Source organism: Podarcis liolepis (assembly GCF_965112155.1).
Source record: "Podarcis liolepis genome assembly, chromosome: 17".
Classification (NCBI taxonomy): Eukaryota; Metazoa; Chordata; class Lepidosauria; order Squamata; family Lacertidae; genus Podarcis; species Podarcis liolepis.
In genome coordinates, this window is record NC_139571.1 from 13,394,374 (window position 1) to 13,411,482 (window position 17,109).

A 17,109-nucleotide genomic window follows, 5' to 3' on the forward strand; every position below is an offset into this window, starting at 1 on the left:
GGAGTTTGGAGAATTTGGGTTTTTAAATTTTATTTTAAATTGAGTTTTTAGTCCTCAAGCACTGCATGGGGGGAACCTTATAAAATTAGGCAATTTTGTAACTTCAAAGAAGTTGGAGCGATAGACTTATGTTCATAAGCAGTTTATTGGCACTCTTCCCCCACCCTGTGCTGGCGTGGGAAGAGTGTCAATTGCCCATCGCACAGGATTCCAACGATGCCTCGTCAGAAATGTACACTTTAATATGTTAAGATGGTTCCAACCAGGGTTGCCATATTTCAAAAAGTGAAAATCCAGACTTTTGTTGAGCTTTTTCTTGGCAAAATCTCTTTAAAATATATATTTAAAAGATCTTTAGCTTTTTCTAAGGAAATTTGCCAAAGTCTACACTTCCAACATGGGTTGCCATATGTCTGGATTTTCCCAGGAATTCCGCCCGGACTCTATTTGCAACGGCCGAATCCCAGCTATATTTGGGAAGTTCCAGACATATGGCAACCCTAGTTCCAATTTGGGAGTCTCCAATGGGAGAAAAGCAATGACAAACCTAGACAGCATCTTAAAAAGCAGAGGCATCACCTTGCCAACAAAGTTCCGTATAGTTCAAGCTATGGTTTTCCCAGTAGTGATGTATGGAAGTGAGAGCTGGACCATAAAGAAGGCTGATCGCCAAAGAATTGATGCTTTTGAATTCTGGTGCTGGAGGAGACTCTTGAGAGTCCTGTGGACTGCAAGAAGATCCAACCAATCCATTATGAAGGAAATCAGCCCTGAGTGCTCACTGGAAGGACAGATCCTGAAGCTGAGGAGCTAAGGCTCCAAGACTTTGGCCACCTCATGAGAAGAGAAGACTCCCTGGAAAAGACCCTGATGTTGGGAAAGATGGAGGGCACAAGGAGAAGGGGATGACAGAGGACGAGATGGTTGAACAGTGTTCTCGAAGATACAAACATGAGTTTGACCAAACTGAGGGAGGCAGTGGAAGACAGGAGTGCCTGGCGTGCTCTGGTCCATGGGGTCATCAAGAGGTGGACACGGCTAAACGACTAAACAACAACAAGAAGTTCCAATTTGCTTGGCACATCATCTGCTGCATGACATGTGGGACCTCCCCCCATTTTATCTTCTCAATGATCCAGCGATGGACTAAAATAATAATGGACTCAAAGTGACGTTCATGGCCAGCAGGGATTTGAAGCCACATCTCCCTGGTCCACATATAATACTCTGTCCATTGCAGCCCATTGTCTCATATCCTGAATGACTTCACAATAATTCCTACCTGTTAAACCAAATGCAAGTCTGTTCTGACAATAGTCCCTTTTGTGGCAGAGGAATGCCAGTATGAAGGCTCCAGGGCTTAGCTTGCTATTTGTAGAACTTAAGAGCTGTGTCTAATGCTTAGCAGAAAATTATACTGTTGCTGCGGTTTGAACTGAACCGTTTCTGAAGAACTGAAGAGGTGTTTGTTGCTGAAAATGGCAACAACAGTCTTTGTCCGCCTTCCTGCCCTTCACAGCAGCATAGCCAATTCATCCTTTCCTAGGGCATTCATGCCGGCAGCCAGATCAAGCCCCAGGTCCAGCTGGAGGGAGGAAAAACGACCCCACCCACAAAATCAAACTTTCAATAACAAGCTCTGTTGCTTTGTCTTGTTTTCTCACCTCTGCACAGCGGAAAATGACCCCCTGAGTAGTCAGCAGGCTCATACAGTACATGAAGAGCTGTGTGCCTCAATGCTTTCGGTGAAACATCAATGCAATTGTGCATCTTTTTGGACTACATCTGCAGAGATTTAAACAAGTCCTAAGATCTGGAAGGTGGCTGGGTTTAGAGTGAAACTGTAATAGAAGGCAAGCGAGTTGTCTTGTCCTTTGCCCATGCTTCTGAAATAATAAACATCCACATGGGCGGGGTGTGTGTCTGTGCTCCCATTGTGGTTTGAGCTATAACAGGTGGTGGACTCTCCTTCCTTGGACGTTTCTAAGCAGAGGCTGGCTGGCCATCTGTCATGGATGCTTTAGTCAAGATTCCTGCAGTGCAGGGAGTGGAACTAGGTGCCAGGAAATCAACTCCCTCCCACGGGCCAGCCCAGAATAAGAGAAACGATAAGCGTTCTTACCAAGCTATTCATTCAATAATTCACAGAGAATGATGAAGGAATGCAACCTTCCCAAAAATGATGTTGCTCTAACTGAGCTCTTCCCGCCTCCCTTCCTAGCAACAGTACTTCCCCTTATGGTGGTTGGCAGGGCTAATTGTCTTGAAGTCCTTCACTCTTCAACTTTCAACATATGCTGAGTTATGGATGAAGGGGGGAGTCGAAAATGCTCTCCAGTGATAACGTGTCAGCTGGCTGCTCTGTCTCTGTCTCCCCCTTTTCTTCTCCCAACACCTCCCAACTCTTCTGTTCACCTGTCTCTGAGCTGTGACCTTCCTCAAGCCCCTGCTGTAATTCAATACTGCCCTCCTCTCCTCTGGGAAGTTCAGGGGGGGGCGGTCTGCACCATTCCTTCTCGGTCTCTTCCCTCTCAGTCCAGTCCCTGACACTAGGTGACCCTCAGGGTCCCTTTCAACACCACAATTCTATGATTCTGTTATTCTCAATGAGAAGATTAGGAACAGGGAGTGGACTAGCTGAACTGAAAGTCAACTTGACCACTGAGATGTGCAGGCACAGGGCTGCCTTGGATGTCTTTGAATGGCAAAAGTAGATGTGACAGCAGTGGCTCCATTGGCTGAATCCCAAAGGTGTGAGCAGAAGGCCACTGGCACAAAAATCTTGCCCATCCTCTCTTCCCCCTGCAGCCCTTTGAAGGCCCCAAAAGCATCTCTAAAGAGCTGGTGGGGGGACCCCTGGAAATGTGTGGGCTCTGGTGCAGAGGGTAGCTGGGTTTGCAACAAAACAAGGTAATTGTCCCAAATCTGGCAGATGCACCTAACAATTATTCGCCTTCGAGAAGCTGGAGGAGGAGAGAGAACGTGAACTTGGCTTCTGCATAATAAGAGGGGCCACAGAATTAGAACTACAAGGCATGGCCAAAAGGCATAGAACAGCATTTCTCTGAGTTTGGCCAAAGCAGTGGTATCAAGGTACAGGCCTTTTTCTTGTACAAGGTTGCCAATTTCTCTACTAGCAGGGCTCTTGTGCTTTTAATGGCTAGCATCTCTAATCTGGGAGGAACTTTACTGGCTAAGCTTCTGTTTATCATGCACTTGCAAAGGTGCAGAGTCCTCCCGGAAAGAAGAAGAAGAAGAGGAGGAGGAGGAGGAGTTTGGATTTGATATCCCACTTTATCACTACCCAAAGGAGTCTCAAAGCAGCTAACATTCTCCTTTCCCTTCCTCCCCCACAACAAACACTCTGTGAGGTGACTGGGGCTGAGAGACTTCAGAGAAGTGTGACTAGCCCAAGGTCACCCAGCAGCTGCATGTGGAGGAGCGGAGATGCGAACCCAGTTCCCCAGATTACGAGTCCACCCTTCTTAACCACTACACCACACTGGAAGATGGTGACTCCATTCCCACGTCTTGTCAATCTGTAGATGTTTAGTCTGTCTTCTGAATGGGAAACAATGTTTTTTAACTTCCAGAGCAAAAAACCCCAAACCCTCCACAGGCTGCTTATGACTTGGTTGGAGATGTCTTTGTAAGACTCCCTTTTCCTCAGTTGGCAGTACAGCAATGACAGATTTGCTCAGCTCTTGCAGCTATGGGCATTTTATGAGCCACAATGCCATACCTACAATGTACTGAAATGCGCAATCCTGACAACTTCAGAAAATACAGAGGGCTTATTTACATGCATGGGGGAAAGGCTTGTCATATCATGTCACTGTTTGCTACTGCTGGCTCTTAGGCTGAGTGTGTGTCACATAATATGCCTCCCATTCAGAGAATGGAAGCTACACAGAATGATGGAAACACAGAAACAAAATCTGGCCCTATCTGTGGTCCGGCAGCCGCTCCTACAAGTTTCTGCAGGTGGGCTTCTGGCTCAGTATTCCAAAGACATATTTTTGGGGTGGAGCTGGAAGAAGGCAAACGGCAACTGTCAAGGAAATAATTAGGGCTGCCAATTAATTACCGTATTTTTTGCTCTATAGGATGCACTTTCCCCCCTCCAAAAATTAAGAGGAAATGTGTGTGCGTCCTATGGAGTGAATGCAGGCTCCTTGGCTTCAGCGATAGCAACGCAAAGCCTCCAAAGCGCAGAGGGAGAGCTCCCCCCGTGTTCTGGAGGCTTCACGTTGCTTTCGCTGAAGCTGCCTGAAGCCCCCGGAGCACAGCGGGAACTCCCCGCACACCTATCCCTCTTGCTCTCCAGGCTTCGCTTCGCTGGAGAGGCGTTGCACAGTTTTCCCTCTCTGCGCAGCGCCCCTTCAGCGAAGCGGGAGGAGAAATGGAAGGGGCTCCGTTTCTCCTGCCGCTTTGCTGAAGGGGCGCTGAACAGAGAGGGGGAGAATTTCCCCCCCTTGTTCTCCCCCTCCTATGGTCTGGTGCGTCCTATAGAGCGAAAAATACGGTAAATGGACTTTATTTTCTTGTTTTCAACTCTTAATCACCGGTGTGCTATCTCAAGTCAGATGATATCTGTATATTTAATAAACGCACCACTGTTCCCTGAAGTGAGTAGTATCCCTGCCAAAACAAGGTTATGATTTATGTGTTCCCTTTGCCTTCTCTTCCTCCTACAGATAAAGGAAATTTGCAACTATGAAGCAAGAAAAGAAATTTGGTTGTGGATTAATGTCCAGTTTATCAGTGTTATCCTGAGTTGGTATAAATACACATTGGGGGGAGAGGATTGTAAGCAGTGAGTCAGAGAGGAATGAAGTGCAAAAAGTCCTGGTAGTGACAGTGACCATTCTCAAAAAAATGTATCGGCGCAAACATCTTGGCACTAGTTAGCTAATGGACACATGTAGCAATTCTATATAGGCCTTTGTCACAACTTTGCTGCTCCCTTTAGATGTGGGGCCTGACTATCTCGCTCCCTCAAGCGGGCCTGAACCCCAGAGATTTTTTTAAAAGAAAAAAGAAAAAGAAAATGTATATTGAGGAGAGATTTTAAAAATTCAGTGCTACTGCCCTATCTCTTAGCTCAAAGATATAAAATAGTATGGCTGTCTTTTCTGATAGAATTTTTGGTCTGGATTTAACTAGCAACCCTCTCTCCAGCTTGGGTTAAGAGCCCTGAAATTAACAATTTTCTTGAAGCATGGCGATTTCTCGAAGATATGCTATGGGGCAACCTTTGTGTGCTTCATATTCCTATTGACAAATGTTTCTTCTGGTTTGACATGCCAAATACAAAGTCGCAAAGGTCCTGTCATGGAACTGCCATCAGTGCCGGAGGGAGAGAGCAAGATCCAGAGGGATTCCAGAGAGCGTCCTGGGATTGGGAGAGGCAGCCCATCTTCTGGGGAAGAGAATCAGTGTAGCACCAGTGGAAAAGGGGGGCAGATGGGGGAAGCGGCGAGGCAGTCCCATGACTCCTTGCCGGGGACCAGCGGGGAGAGTAGGGGTTCTCCGCTGCCTACGCCCTCCTTGCGCAGAAGGCTTTCGCACAGAGAGAGTAGGAGGAGACTAGGCGTCAAAGAGCTTCTTTGCTGGAAGAAGTTTAAGAAATGCCCACTGACGGATTCTGCCAGTGATTGAGACAGCCACGGGTGAGTGGCTCTCCGGACAGAAAAGGTTCACTCAGGCAACCCAGCCAGGTGTTTGCACCGGCTTACGCATGAGCAACCCCTAGAACCACTACAGGTCCCAAATGCAATTAATTTCAGGACTCTAGCAAGAAACCTTCCGGTGTCTGCTTTGTAATGATTTAGCATCAAAATAATGTCAGGCACTCTTGAAGACAGCTTGGAGCAGGGCTGAGGGGCCTCACCCAGGAGCTAGATGTGGCCCAACAGCTCTCACTAGGCCCTCTACCCATCCCCAGCCATGTTCTGTGTCTTCCTTGAGTGCTTTTGCTTAGCTGTGATGTGTCCTTCTAGTCCATGTGGGCAGAACCCTCTGACTTTTGCATGGCTGGTGTGCAGCCCATTTTGTGAAGATAAGAGTCGCATCCATTGTGCCACCCACTTCTACCTCTGGCCCTGTCCACCAGAAGCACGTAACCACCTCACCACCCCACCCAATGAAGGGAAGGTTCCCCAAGAGGAGATGTGGTCCTCAGGCTGAAAATGATTCTCCACTCCTTGTGTGCAGGGCCCAGGGGTAACCCAAGCGACTCAGTCCAGGTCCAGTCCCGAATCCAAGGGTTCCGCGAGGAGTCAGTCCGACAGGGTCAAGGCAGAACACGAAGCCAGAAACCAGGCAAGGTCAGGCACAGGATCTCAGTCAGGTTCTGGCAAACAGCAATGTTGCTCCCACAACCTGGGGAAGGGTCCGACAGCCTTTTATCTTTGTCGGGGTAACGGCCGGTCCTGATCTGTTGGGTATCTGTGTATGTGCAGCTACTCACACAGAGTCAGTTAAGGTTTGGCAGCCAGCCAGAAGGCAATCTGAAGGAGTAAGTTTGCCTGGTGATAACAGAGGCATGGAGACAGCTCCATGATTGGTCAAGCTCTCTTAAGGGAGTGATAATGATGGGCCAACTAACCGGAATGTGATAGTCAGAAGTTCAGTAGTTCAGAGTTCTGTGTTTCAGTGTAGGAGTTGTGAGTCGTGTATGAGAGAGCTAGCTAAAGATCCGTGTTCTGTTCCTGTAAGTTGTCCACTGTATATAATAAACACCTAACTACAAGTTCCTGGTTCCTGCTTCGTCTATCCTGTCTGCAGCCGAGTCACCAATTGCTTCCGTGGATTCTGCGTGTACTCTGCTAGGTCTGGCTAGGGTCCTGCAACTAGTCAGAAAGTTGCAAAACACCAAATTGGTGACTCACCTCCCTGTCTTTCCCGAAGGTGAGCACTCCTCCTGCGAGTACTCAGGTCTCTCCTTCTCTCATACCTGAGTCTCTGCAGCTCAGGAGATGTTGGTAGGTTACTAGACCCAGAGGCCGCCTCAGCCTCTCCTGACTCAACCAGTAGTAGAGCAGCTGTAAGTGATGGCCCAGCTGAAGGCAACGAGATAATCCCCGCATCTGGAGCCAGGGCAGGCTCAGGCCCCTGACTCAGCCCAGCTGGTGTTTGTTGCAGGGGAACCTGTGCAGACTGGGGCTCTTCAGAATCAGGCCCCAGACTAGGTTCAGCTGCCGCCTGAGGCAAAGGATCCGGTGCGGACTGAGACTCCTCTGGCTCCGAGTCCGAGCCCGAGTCCCAGGCCATCACACCTTGCTTAGGTCTTGCCATGGAAGCTCCTCTGGTGAGAAGCCTGGTCCATGTGGCACAGCGTGCCAAAAAAGAGGAAGAGGTCGTCCCTCTTGGGGCATCCTTGAACGCCTTCATCTCCCCTGGCAGCAGCAGGGAAGCTGTTTCATCGCACAAGCACATGGGAAACAGCTTGCCACATGGAGCATTCATGAGATGCCTCTTCAAAGGGGCTTCAAGAGATTTTCACCACATCCGTCTCAAGGCAGTTGAATTTACAAGTACCTCTTGTGCCTCTGATTGTACCTCTGGCCCCACTCTGTGTCCAGATAAGATTAGGAGCGCTTGAGGGATTTGCTCTCTGCACAATCCCATTCCAACTGATCTGATCCGCACCTCCCTGACTAATGTGTGAAGGTCAGAGCTTAGCCACCCAGAGGTGAGCCTTTGCGCTTCTCAAATGCTCTGCTGAGTCCTTGGCTCAAAAAGGAATCAAAACACATTTTTAAATCTTTGCTATGAGAGAAGATTAGTTTTAAAATATGCATTTGGAAATACGTATTTTAAAACAAAACAAAACAATGGTTTAGCACAGCAACAGATGTTACTGGTGGCAACACAACCTCTCGAGTTTTGCAATGATAAAATAACACCCACAGAGGGACAGCAAACCCTCTGATTCAGGCGGAAACTAAATTGGCACCTTCAGTAAAGACTCCTTCAATGCATTTCTGTCCTTTAAAACATCAGGGAGGGTTTGCTTCCCAGGTGAGTGAGTCCTTGACAATCCTCACTAGAATAAAATGCATTTGAGAAGTCAGGTACCCCCAAGCCACTTCGTTTAGTCCCAGCCCAAGGCAAGAACAACCGCCTTCCAGGCCCCCAGGGCCATACTCCACATCAGTGTCGAATTTAGGGCAGTGTGGGCCGTTGCCTCTCACACTGAGCCAAGCCAAGGTACCACAAACGGATAACTAAACAAAAAATTGAAATACATTATTGTCACTTGTACAACTTGTATACACAAGCACCCCCCACTCATCTCTCTTAGTCTTAATTCCCCTCGTTTACTGACGCACACCCACCAAATCCGAAAGTCAGTTGCCCTGTTGTTATCTTTTCATTCAGCAGCCTAGCAGCCCACGGATAGAAGCTGTTCTTTACCCTGTTGTGCGACTAATCATGCTTCTATATCTTCTGCCTGAGGGCAGGAGATCAAGAAAGTGCCAGCACAAGAAAGTGAATCACCCCTGAGAATTTTCCTCACTCTCCTAAGGCAATATTCTTCCCGGGACAGCCCATAATATATTGTGCTGTATTCACCACCCTCTGTAGGCACTTCCTATCACCGTACCACACCGTGATGCAGTACGAAAGGACACTTTATATTGTAGACTGGTAGAAGGAGATCATCAAATGTTGATAGACATCGTTCTTCCACAATACTCTGAGGAGATGGAGTCTCTGTTGGGCTTTCTTAACCACCTGGGTTGTATTTATTTTCCAATTAGGGTCTTCACTGAGATAAACTCCTAGGAGAGCCAGTGTGGTGTAGTGGTTAAGAGCGGTGGACTCGTAATCTGGTGAACTGGGTTCGTGTCTCCGCTCCTCCACATGCAGCTGCTGGGTGACCTTGGGCCAGTCACACTTCTCTGAAGTCTCTCAGCCCCACTCATCTCACAGAGTGTTTGTTGGGGAAGGGAAAGGAGATTATTAGCCGCTTTGAGACTCCTTAGGGTAGTGATAAAGCGGGATATCAAATCCAAATCCAAAAGAAGAGACTCTCTCCACACAGCCCTCCCCGATGTATAGCGGAGCTAGTTTTTCTTCACAGGGAATTATTGTGAAGATGAGAAATATTTAGGGGGCACAAGGATTTACACTAAATGGCCCGCAAGATTCTAGCCCCCCTCCCGCCAAGCACACACACACACACACACACACACACACAAAAGCAAGATTAGTCTCCCAGCAACCCCCTTTTGAGAATCTCCTTGCCCCCAGGAAGAGTCAGGTCCATTTGCAGAGCCCCCTTAGCAAGGCCCGGTCTCTCATTCTAGTCTCATGGCAACCCTGTCTCCCGTCTCCCATTCGCCACCCTTCCTTTCCTCTCACAGCGACCCACTAATATTTCATGACTAGTAATAAAGCAGAAGCAAATGCTGCCTCTCCCAAAAGATTAGACCACTGGAAAGCACTAAATTAAATGGATCGGATATTTAGAGGGAAACTGATAAGCACACAGCCGTTTTCTTTTGCTGCCATTAGCCTACACATGGGGAATGGATTTATTGCACAACAGATTTTTATTTTCAATTATTATTATTATTATCCCCACCCCCACTTCCCTGCAAAAGGGTTTTGAGGGAATTTAAGCAGTTTTTATTCATGCACCAATTCACTTGTGTACACTCATATGGCTGCTTGCCAGTTTTCCCTGACATTTTTTTTTAGGCTCGAAACATCTTAATCCAAAAATCATTAAAGTAATTAATAAGCACTGGAGTGTATGAGGAGATGTTTTCACAAGGACCTTCCTCTGGGCTTCAGGTGCTATAAATAAAGGGAAGGGACCGTCGTGAGGCAAGGAAGCTCACGGAAAATGCACCACAGCCACCCACACATTGGAACAGTTGTTAATATTGGGGGGAGGGGGTCACCAAGAAAGGGACGCAGGTGGCGCTGTGGGTTAAACCACAGAGCCTAGGACTTGCTGATCAGAAGGCTGGCGGTTCGAATCCCCTTGACGGGGTGAGCTCCCATTGCTCGGTCCCTGCTCCTGCCAACCTAACAGCTCGAAAGCACGTCAAAGTGCAAGTAGATAAATAGGTACCGCTCTGGCGGGAAGGTAAACGGTGTTTCCGTGCGCTGCTCTCGTTTGCCAGAAGTGGCTTAGTCATGCTGGCCACATGACCCGAAAGCTGTACGCCGGCTCCCTCGGCCAATAAAGCGAGATGAGCACCGCAACCCCAGAGTCGGTCACGACTGGACCTAATGGTCAGGGTTCTTTACACCAAGAAATAGGATGCAGATTTGCATAAAAATCTCAGGTGTGAATGCATATGTGTAGGTGCAAATTGAGAAGTAATTTTAAAAGTAACAGAATATATTTCACCTTAATGGGAATGACCCTGACCAGGTGAGCTCTCAGCTGCCAAGGGCCAAAGTGTTTCTGGGCAGCTTCAAGGCTCCTAACCCCCCACTTCTATTTATCTTTAAACTTGGCCTATACCAGATGACCGTTCCAAAGGAGGAGGGCTCTCTGTCCTAGTTTTCATCATTTTGGATTCTAAGAACCTGGACTTCTTTGGCAAGAGGAGGAGATAAAGGCGAAATAAAGAAATGTTTATGTTTACATCCTTGTTCTTAAGAATCCATGCAAACAGGGGGGCAAAGTCTCAGAACTCTTCATCCTTAAGCATTTATAGCAGACGGGCTTTGGTATTTTTATGGTACATTTCAAAACATGCCAAGGACAGGCTACAGTGGGATGCATGGACTGGCAGAAACAACAGGAAACAACACTTCCCACTGAACAAATACCTAATAATGCAATTAAGTTATGCTCCAAAGCAGTCTTCCCCAATCTGCTGCTCTCCAGATATTTTGGAGAAATATCTGCCAGCACCAGGTCAGGAAGGCAGCTCCGAATAATGGCACATCTTTTATCGCCTGCAGATTCTAATGTTTAATTAATCAAGTAACACCTCCCAATATGCATATGAGTTCCCTCTATTTATCTCAACATCTCTTCCACACAAATGGATGGGAGAATAAAGGAGCCGGGCGTTTTACGACGGCATGATCTCTATGCCACCAGCCTGCAAATTCTAACCTTTCGGGCCTGGAAATTATGATGCACATTGCGAGGACAAATGTCTTACAGGAAGCAAGAACCCTTTGAACTGGTGCATGACCCTGCTGCATGTCGCTGTTGTTTTTTTCCAGCAGAGGTGACTGAGTTGCTCCTCTTTATACGGAAGGACAAGGATTTCATCATGCAGCCCTCTGCTGGTGTCTCTCGGGGTTTGCTGCCTGCCTTTTGCTTTCAGCTCACGGTGCTCCTATAATTCCACGCAAAACGGCACAGCGCTAGAAATCCTCTCTGTATGGTTAATGTATTTTGAATGGCAGTTAAAAATAATCATCCGGGTACGATACGGAAGCCCAGTATGATCAGAGCACCACAGCGATTATGATACAGGGAAGGTAATAAAGCGCAGCGTTAGGGGTTCTTTGTTTTCTTACAGCCCCGAGAAAAAGCAAATTTCATCAGGCTTCTGGTAACAGTCTTCTGAGAGAATGACAGCCACACACCTCTACAAGGTTATCTTAAAGACTGCAGCCAAGGTTGCAGATCTGATTTACACATTGTATTTTAAAATTTTACAATATAGCAACAATTTTCCATTCATAATAACACCATATTCATTTCTTTGACTTCCCCCTAACCCCTGCCCCCGGTTTGTTATCCTTTCTTTTTCCTTGCATATAATTACTTTTCCTATTTAATTTCCAAATATTTTTAAACCTGGTTATCTGATTTAAGATGGCTCCTGTTTCCTATTAGGACAGTCAGTGTCCTGGGCACATTCCTTTGAAGCAAGCCTGACTCAGTTTGTTGGGACTTTGCATCCAGATAATGGACACAATCTAGGTCAGGATAAGAAAGACTTGAATGGTAAGAAGCCAATACAGTGGTACCTCGGGTTACATACACTTCAGGTTACAGACGCTTCAGGTTATAGACTCCCCTAACCCAGAAATAGTACCTCGGGTTAAGAACTTTGCTTCAGGATGAGAACAGAAATCATGCTCCGGCGGCGCAGCGGCAGCTGGAGGCCCCATTAGCTAAAGTGGTGCTTCAGGTTAAGAACGGACCTCCGGAACGAATTAAGTACTTAACCCGAGGTACCACTGTACATTCAAGGTTAACACCTTGCAATTGCTTCTCTTTTTATAAGCCCCTTTCCTAAAGTTCTGGACAGGTGTGTTTTTAACATGTCTGCACTGAGTGGCCAATAATAGCCAGACCAACAGAGTGGAAGGAACATATTAGGAAAAAAGCATAATGCCATTCCATAGATGTGGTATAAATGGCAAGGCTAAGCTTAAAATGAATTCTGATGCTGATTGAAAACATGTTCCAATCTTGTCCCTGCTGCAGGTATGTAAATATCATGCCTAAACACCGGAGTGAAATAAATGCAGTGGGAGTCCCTAGATGTCTCATTAGTTACTAAAGCTGCTTTGCATAGTATGAGCTGGGAAGGGGGAGAAATTGGAGATTAGCCAATCACCCCAACAATGTTTTCATATACATGAAAATGTGCTTACTAAGTAATTTCCCAAAGCTCCAAGAATATAACCTGGAAAAGGTTCCTGCAGCCAAATACTACTATGAAAGCACTAGTCAATCTCATCGTTCCATGCCCAGGAAAAGATTGGAATTTGCTTGATTTTAAACAGAAACCTTTTGTGACTTTATAGTTAGCAACCAGCAGGATGTGATTCCAGTTCCAGGGCTTTATATCATCATCTTATTTATTAAATTTCTATACCCCTCCTTTACCCAAGGATCACAGGGCGGTTCATGATATAAAAACACAGAAACTCACACCGTATTAAGAATTGTACAACACACCTGCCTATCCACCACCACTAATCCAGGCATCCCCAACCTTCGGCCCTCCAGATGTTTTGGACTACAATTCCCATCATCCCTGACTACTGGTCCTGTTAGCTAGGGATCATGGGAGCTGTAGGCCAAAACATCTGGAGGGCCGCAGGTTGGGGGTGCCTGCACTAATCTGAGCGCATATCATGGACTTACCTTTGTGTAACAGAGTCTTGTCACAAGCTAAGCACAGGAAAGATGCATTTTCTAGAACTTCTGACCTATTCCTCATGTGCACATGTGCAGTCAGTGCCAGATGACGAAATCTACAGTGTAGGCACCAGCTGGCCTAGTTGAACAGCTCAGAGTCTGTCCTCCCCCCCCCCTTTTGCGCTGCATAATTTTTTGACACACTGAATGGAGTTTCACCAGAGCAGGAGAGAGGACTAGGGACTGTCCCACCAGGGTTTGAAGCTGGGGCTTCCTGGCAACCAATGAGAATGTCACTCGTAATCTGATCTTTGGATCTTCGAAAGTAGATATTACGTGACGTAGACACTAAGGTTTAAGCTGGAGACGGCCTGAGTGATGTTTTTTCTACCCTTGCCTTTCCAAACGTCTCTGCCCATTTTATTGGGGCGATCAATCTCCTAGTCCCTGCTTTGCTTTGCAAAGTATTGGCTTATTCTTTTCTATTTTGTTTGTTTGTTGAAAACGTCTTTATGGTGCCTTTCATTCTATCCTTACGGGGACCTCCTTACAGGATCCTCGCTGCGAGATCACATTCACCCGGTGCTATACCAGCTGCACTGGCTCCTGGTGGAGTACAGGATCAGGTTTAAGGTGCTGGTTTTAACCTTTAAAGCCCTATACGGCCTAGGACCCTCGTACCTACGGGACCGCCTCTCCTGGTATGTCCCACAAAGGAACTTATGATCTTCAAACAAAAACATCTTCGAGGTCCCAGGCCACAGAGAGGTTAGGCTGGCCTCAACCAGAGCCAGGGCTTTTTCGGCTGTGGAACGCTCTGCCACAAGAGACTAGGGTCCTGTGGGTTTTGACATCTTTCCACAGGGCCTGCAAGACAGTGCTGTTCCACCAGGCCTTTGGCCAGGGCACAGCCTGACTCCCTCCTTCGGCAATCTTCACAGATCTCTAGCCCAATGGTTGCCATCAATTTGATTTGAATTAATTTTATAATGAAATGATTTTAGAATGTTGTATTATTTTATTGTTGTTAGCCGCCCTGAGCCCGGCTTCAGCTGGGGAGGGCGGGATATAAATAAAAATTATTATTATTATTATTATTATTATTATTATTATTATTATTATCCAACTCAAAGCTGCTGTACAGCACAAGTTGGTTTGAGGAACTAAATCTTTTGGAGGTGTTTGGGGCCACATGTTTCTGAGGGACCTCAGGGGCTTGTGTTTGAGTGTGCTCTTTACTGCAATCTGCCCCCCCCCAAAAGATACCCCAACAGCCCGAGGTTGCTCTGGGTTCAGTCCAAGAGGAGATAGTAAATAAACTATGGAACCCCCTCCCACAGGAAGCTGTGATGCCCACCATTTTTAGGGGCCCCGCAGCAATGGGGGGACATATCGTGAAGAGCAAAAAAAGAGGACAGCCTGAGCCCCTGCCAGCCCGAGCCGGAGAAAGAGGTGTGCAGGGCCTCCACTGCACCCATGCGCCTCTTTCCCCAGCTCAGACTGGCAGCAGCCATGGTGTGCAGAGCAGCCGGAGCTGCCCATGAAACCCAGACATTTCCTTAAAAATATAAAAATCAGCCCAGATGGGAATGCTGGCCCCACAAAAGAGGACATGACTGGGTTTCCCTGGACGTATGGCAACCCTAAACAATGGATCAAAATAATATTGATTTGATATTGAAATAAAATTATAATCAAGTTCTCTGAGATCAATGCTATCCCATTGGAACGTGTGCATCAGCCCCACCCCCATAAAAAAAAAATTGGCTCCCAAGGGGCTTCCACAGGTTTTAATCTGGCACTATGTGCATCTTCACACATACAACTGAATGCTTAAATGGCTGCAAGCCTCCGGACTTGCTTAAGAAATTACGGGATCGAGGAAACAACTTAATGAGACCTGACCATGACTTTGTATGTTTTGCTACTGGCTGGTAGTATGTCGATGAATTCAGACTGAATCTGCAGTGAATTTGATTTTATTTCTGCTCCCCCCTGAATGGTGTGTGTGTATTTAGCTTGCATTACGATTTACAGTGTCGGAAGCCTTAGTCAGGTCAATAAACACCATAGACAGGGGTTGGTTTTGCTCTCTGCATTTTTCTTGAAGCTGTCGAGCGGTGAAAATCATGTCCACTGTCCCCCTAGAAGGCCAAAAACCATTTTGGGATTCAGGAAGAGTAGCCTCGGACTCATTGTTAAAACCATGTTTATGGAAGACAATCTTACTCGGCTACAAGTGATCGCCAAAGAAAGAAGATTTATCCTCCAGGTGCTTTCTAAGTGACTCGAAAAGATAGAGTGCTGTGTTTTCTTCACCCTGTATAAGTTATTTCTGCCCCGTGCCCAAGTCCTACTTCTGTGGGTGTTTCATTTATTCATTTCTGCCTTTCAAGTTAGCATTAAAAATACAAGAATTTTGAATTTTGTATGCTGCCCTAGGAATGTTACTAGGGCAAAAATCCCTAAAATAAATTATTTTTGACTCACTTATCTGGGGGTAAGCTTAGTGGAAGCCGATGGAACCAGCTTCTGAGAAGACCTGTAGAGGATTGCATTGCTGGGAACTAATCAGAAAGAATAATAAGAATAAGAATAGGAATTTTATTATTTATACCCTGCCCATCAGGCCGCCTCCTGAGTCCCTCTTCCTGTAGCGCCCAGTGTGTGGGGTAGAAACAAGCTGCAGCCGGGAGCTGGAGGCAGAGGGACCTGGGAGCAGCCGTTGTTTCACAAGTGATAGACCCACCCCAGACGATGGTGATGATTCAGATCCCTAAAGCTCTGCAAAGACTTCCTGACCAGTTATCCTTTTTTCGAGAGGGGCTAATGTTTGGTATGTGCTGAGTTTCTTTTTTTTTTATTTAAAAGATATTTATTACAGTTTTTAAATAACAAACAAACCACCAAACATATAAAGTACCATCACCATACAACAAACAGAAAAAGTCAAAGCAAAGTTATAAGATAAACAAAGAATGAAAAAGAAATACAAATAAAATAGAGTTATTCATAAATCATATTTTCATAATCTTTAGACTTCCTCACATCACCCTTCCCTGCGTTCTCAGTCATGTAGTTATATGCAGCAATTTGTTACCTTATTTCCGTTCTTATTTTGTAGATCTCAAATATTATGTTCCAACTTTTAAATGATTTTATCATAAATTAAACTACTCAGCTTGGACATAATATTACTTCGAATTTCATCATTTTCTTAAACATCACTTATTTTCAAATATCATACAACAAAGTTACTGATGCCATGTTATTTTCAATCATGCATTCTTAGCATTCATACAGCTTATAGTGTTTTTGTAAGTAGTCTTTGAATTTTTTCCCGTCCTCTTCCACCGTCTCTTCTCCCAGGTCTCGAATTCTGCCAGTCATTTCAGCCAGCTCCATGTAGTCTATCAGTTGCGTCTGCCATTCTTCCAGAGTGGGCAAATCCTGTGTCTTCCAATACTTTGCGATGAGTATTCTTGCTGCTGTTGTTGCATACATACAAAAAGTTCTATCCTTCTTTAACACCCCTTGACCGACAATGCCCAAAAGGAAGGCCTCTGGTTTCTTAAGGAAGGTATACTTAAATACCTTTTTAAACTCATTATAAATCATTTCCCAGAAGGCCTTAACCCTTGGGCACGTCCACCAGAGGTGGAAGAATGTTCCTTCAGTTCCTTTACATTTCCAACATTTATTATCGGGCAGGTGGTATATTTTTGCCAGCTTGACTGGGGTCATGTACCACCTATATATCATTTTCATAATGTTTTCTTTCAAGGCATTGCATGCCGTAAACCTCACTCCAGTGGTCCATAACTTTTCCCAGTCAGCAAACATAATATTGTGCCCAATGTCCTGTGCCCATTTTATCATAACTGATTTAACAGTTTCATCCTGTGTATTCCATTTCAACAGCAAGTTATACATTTTTGAAAGTACCTTGGTCTTAGGTTCTAACAGTTCTGTTTCTAATTTCGATTTTTCCACCTGGAAACCTGTTTTTTTATCTGCCTTAAAGA

At 45.9% G+C, this 17,109-nt stretch overlaps 1 long non-coding RNA gene across 1 annotated transcript in view; it reads left to right on the forward strand.

Annotated features, from left to right (window-relative positions):
* LOC310697133 overlaps nucleotides 1–17,109 on the forward strand; it is a 237,521-nt gene that overhangs the window by 131,473 nt on the left and 88,939 nt on the right. The window lies entirely within an intron of this gene.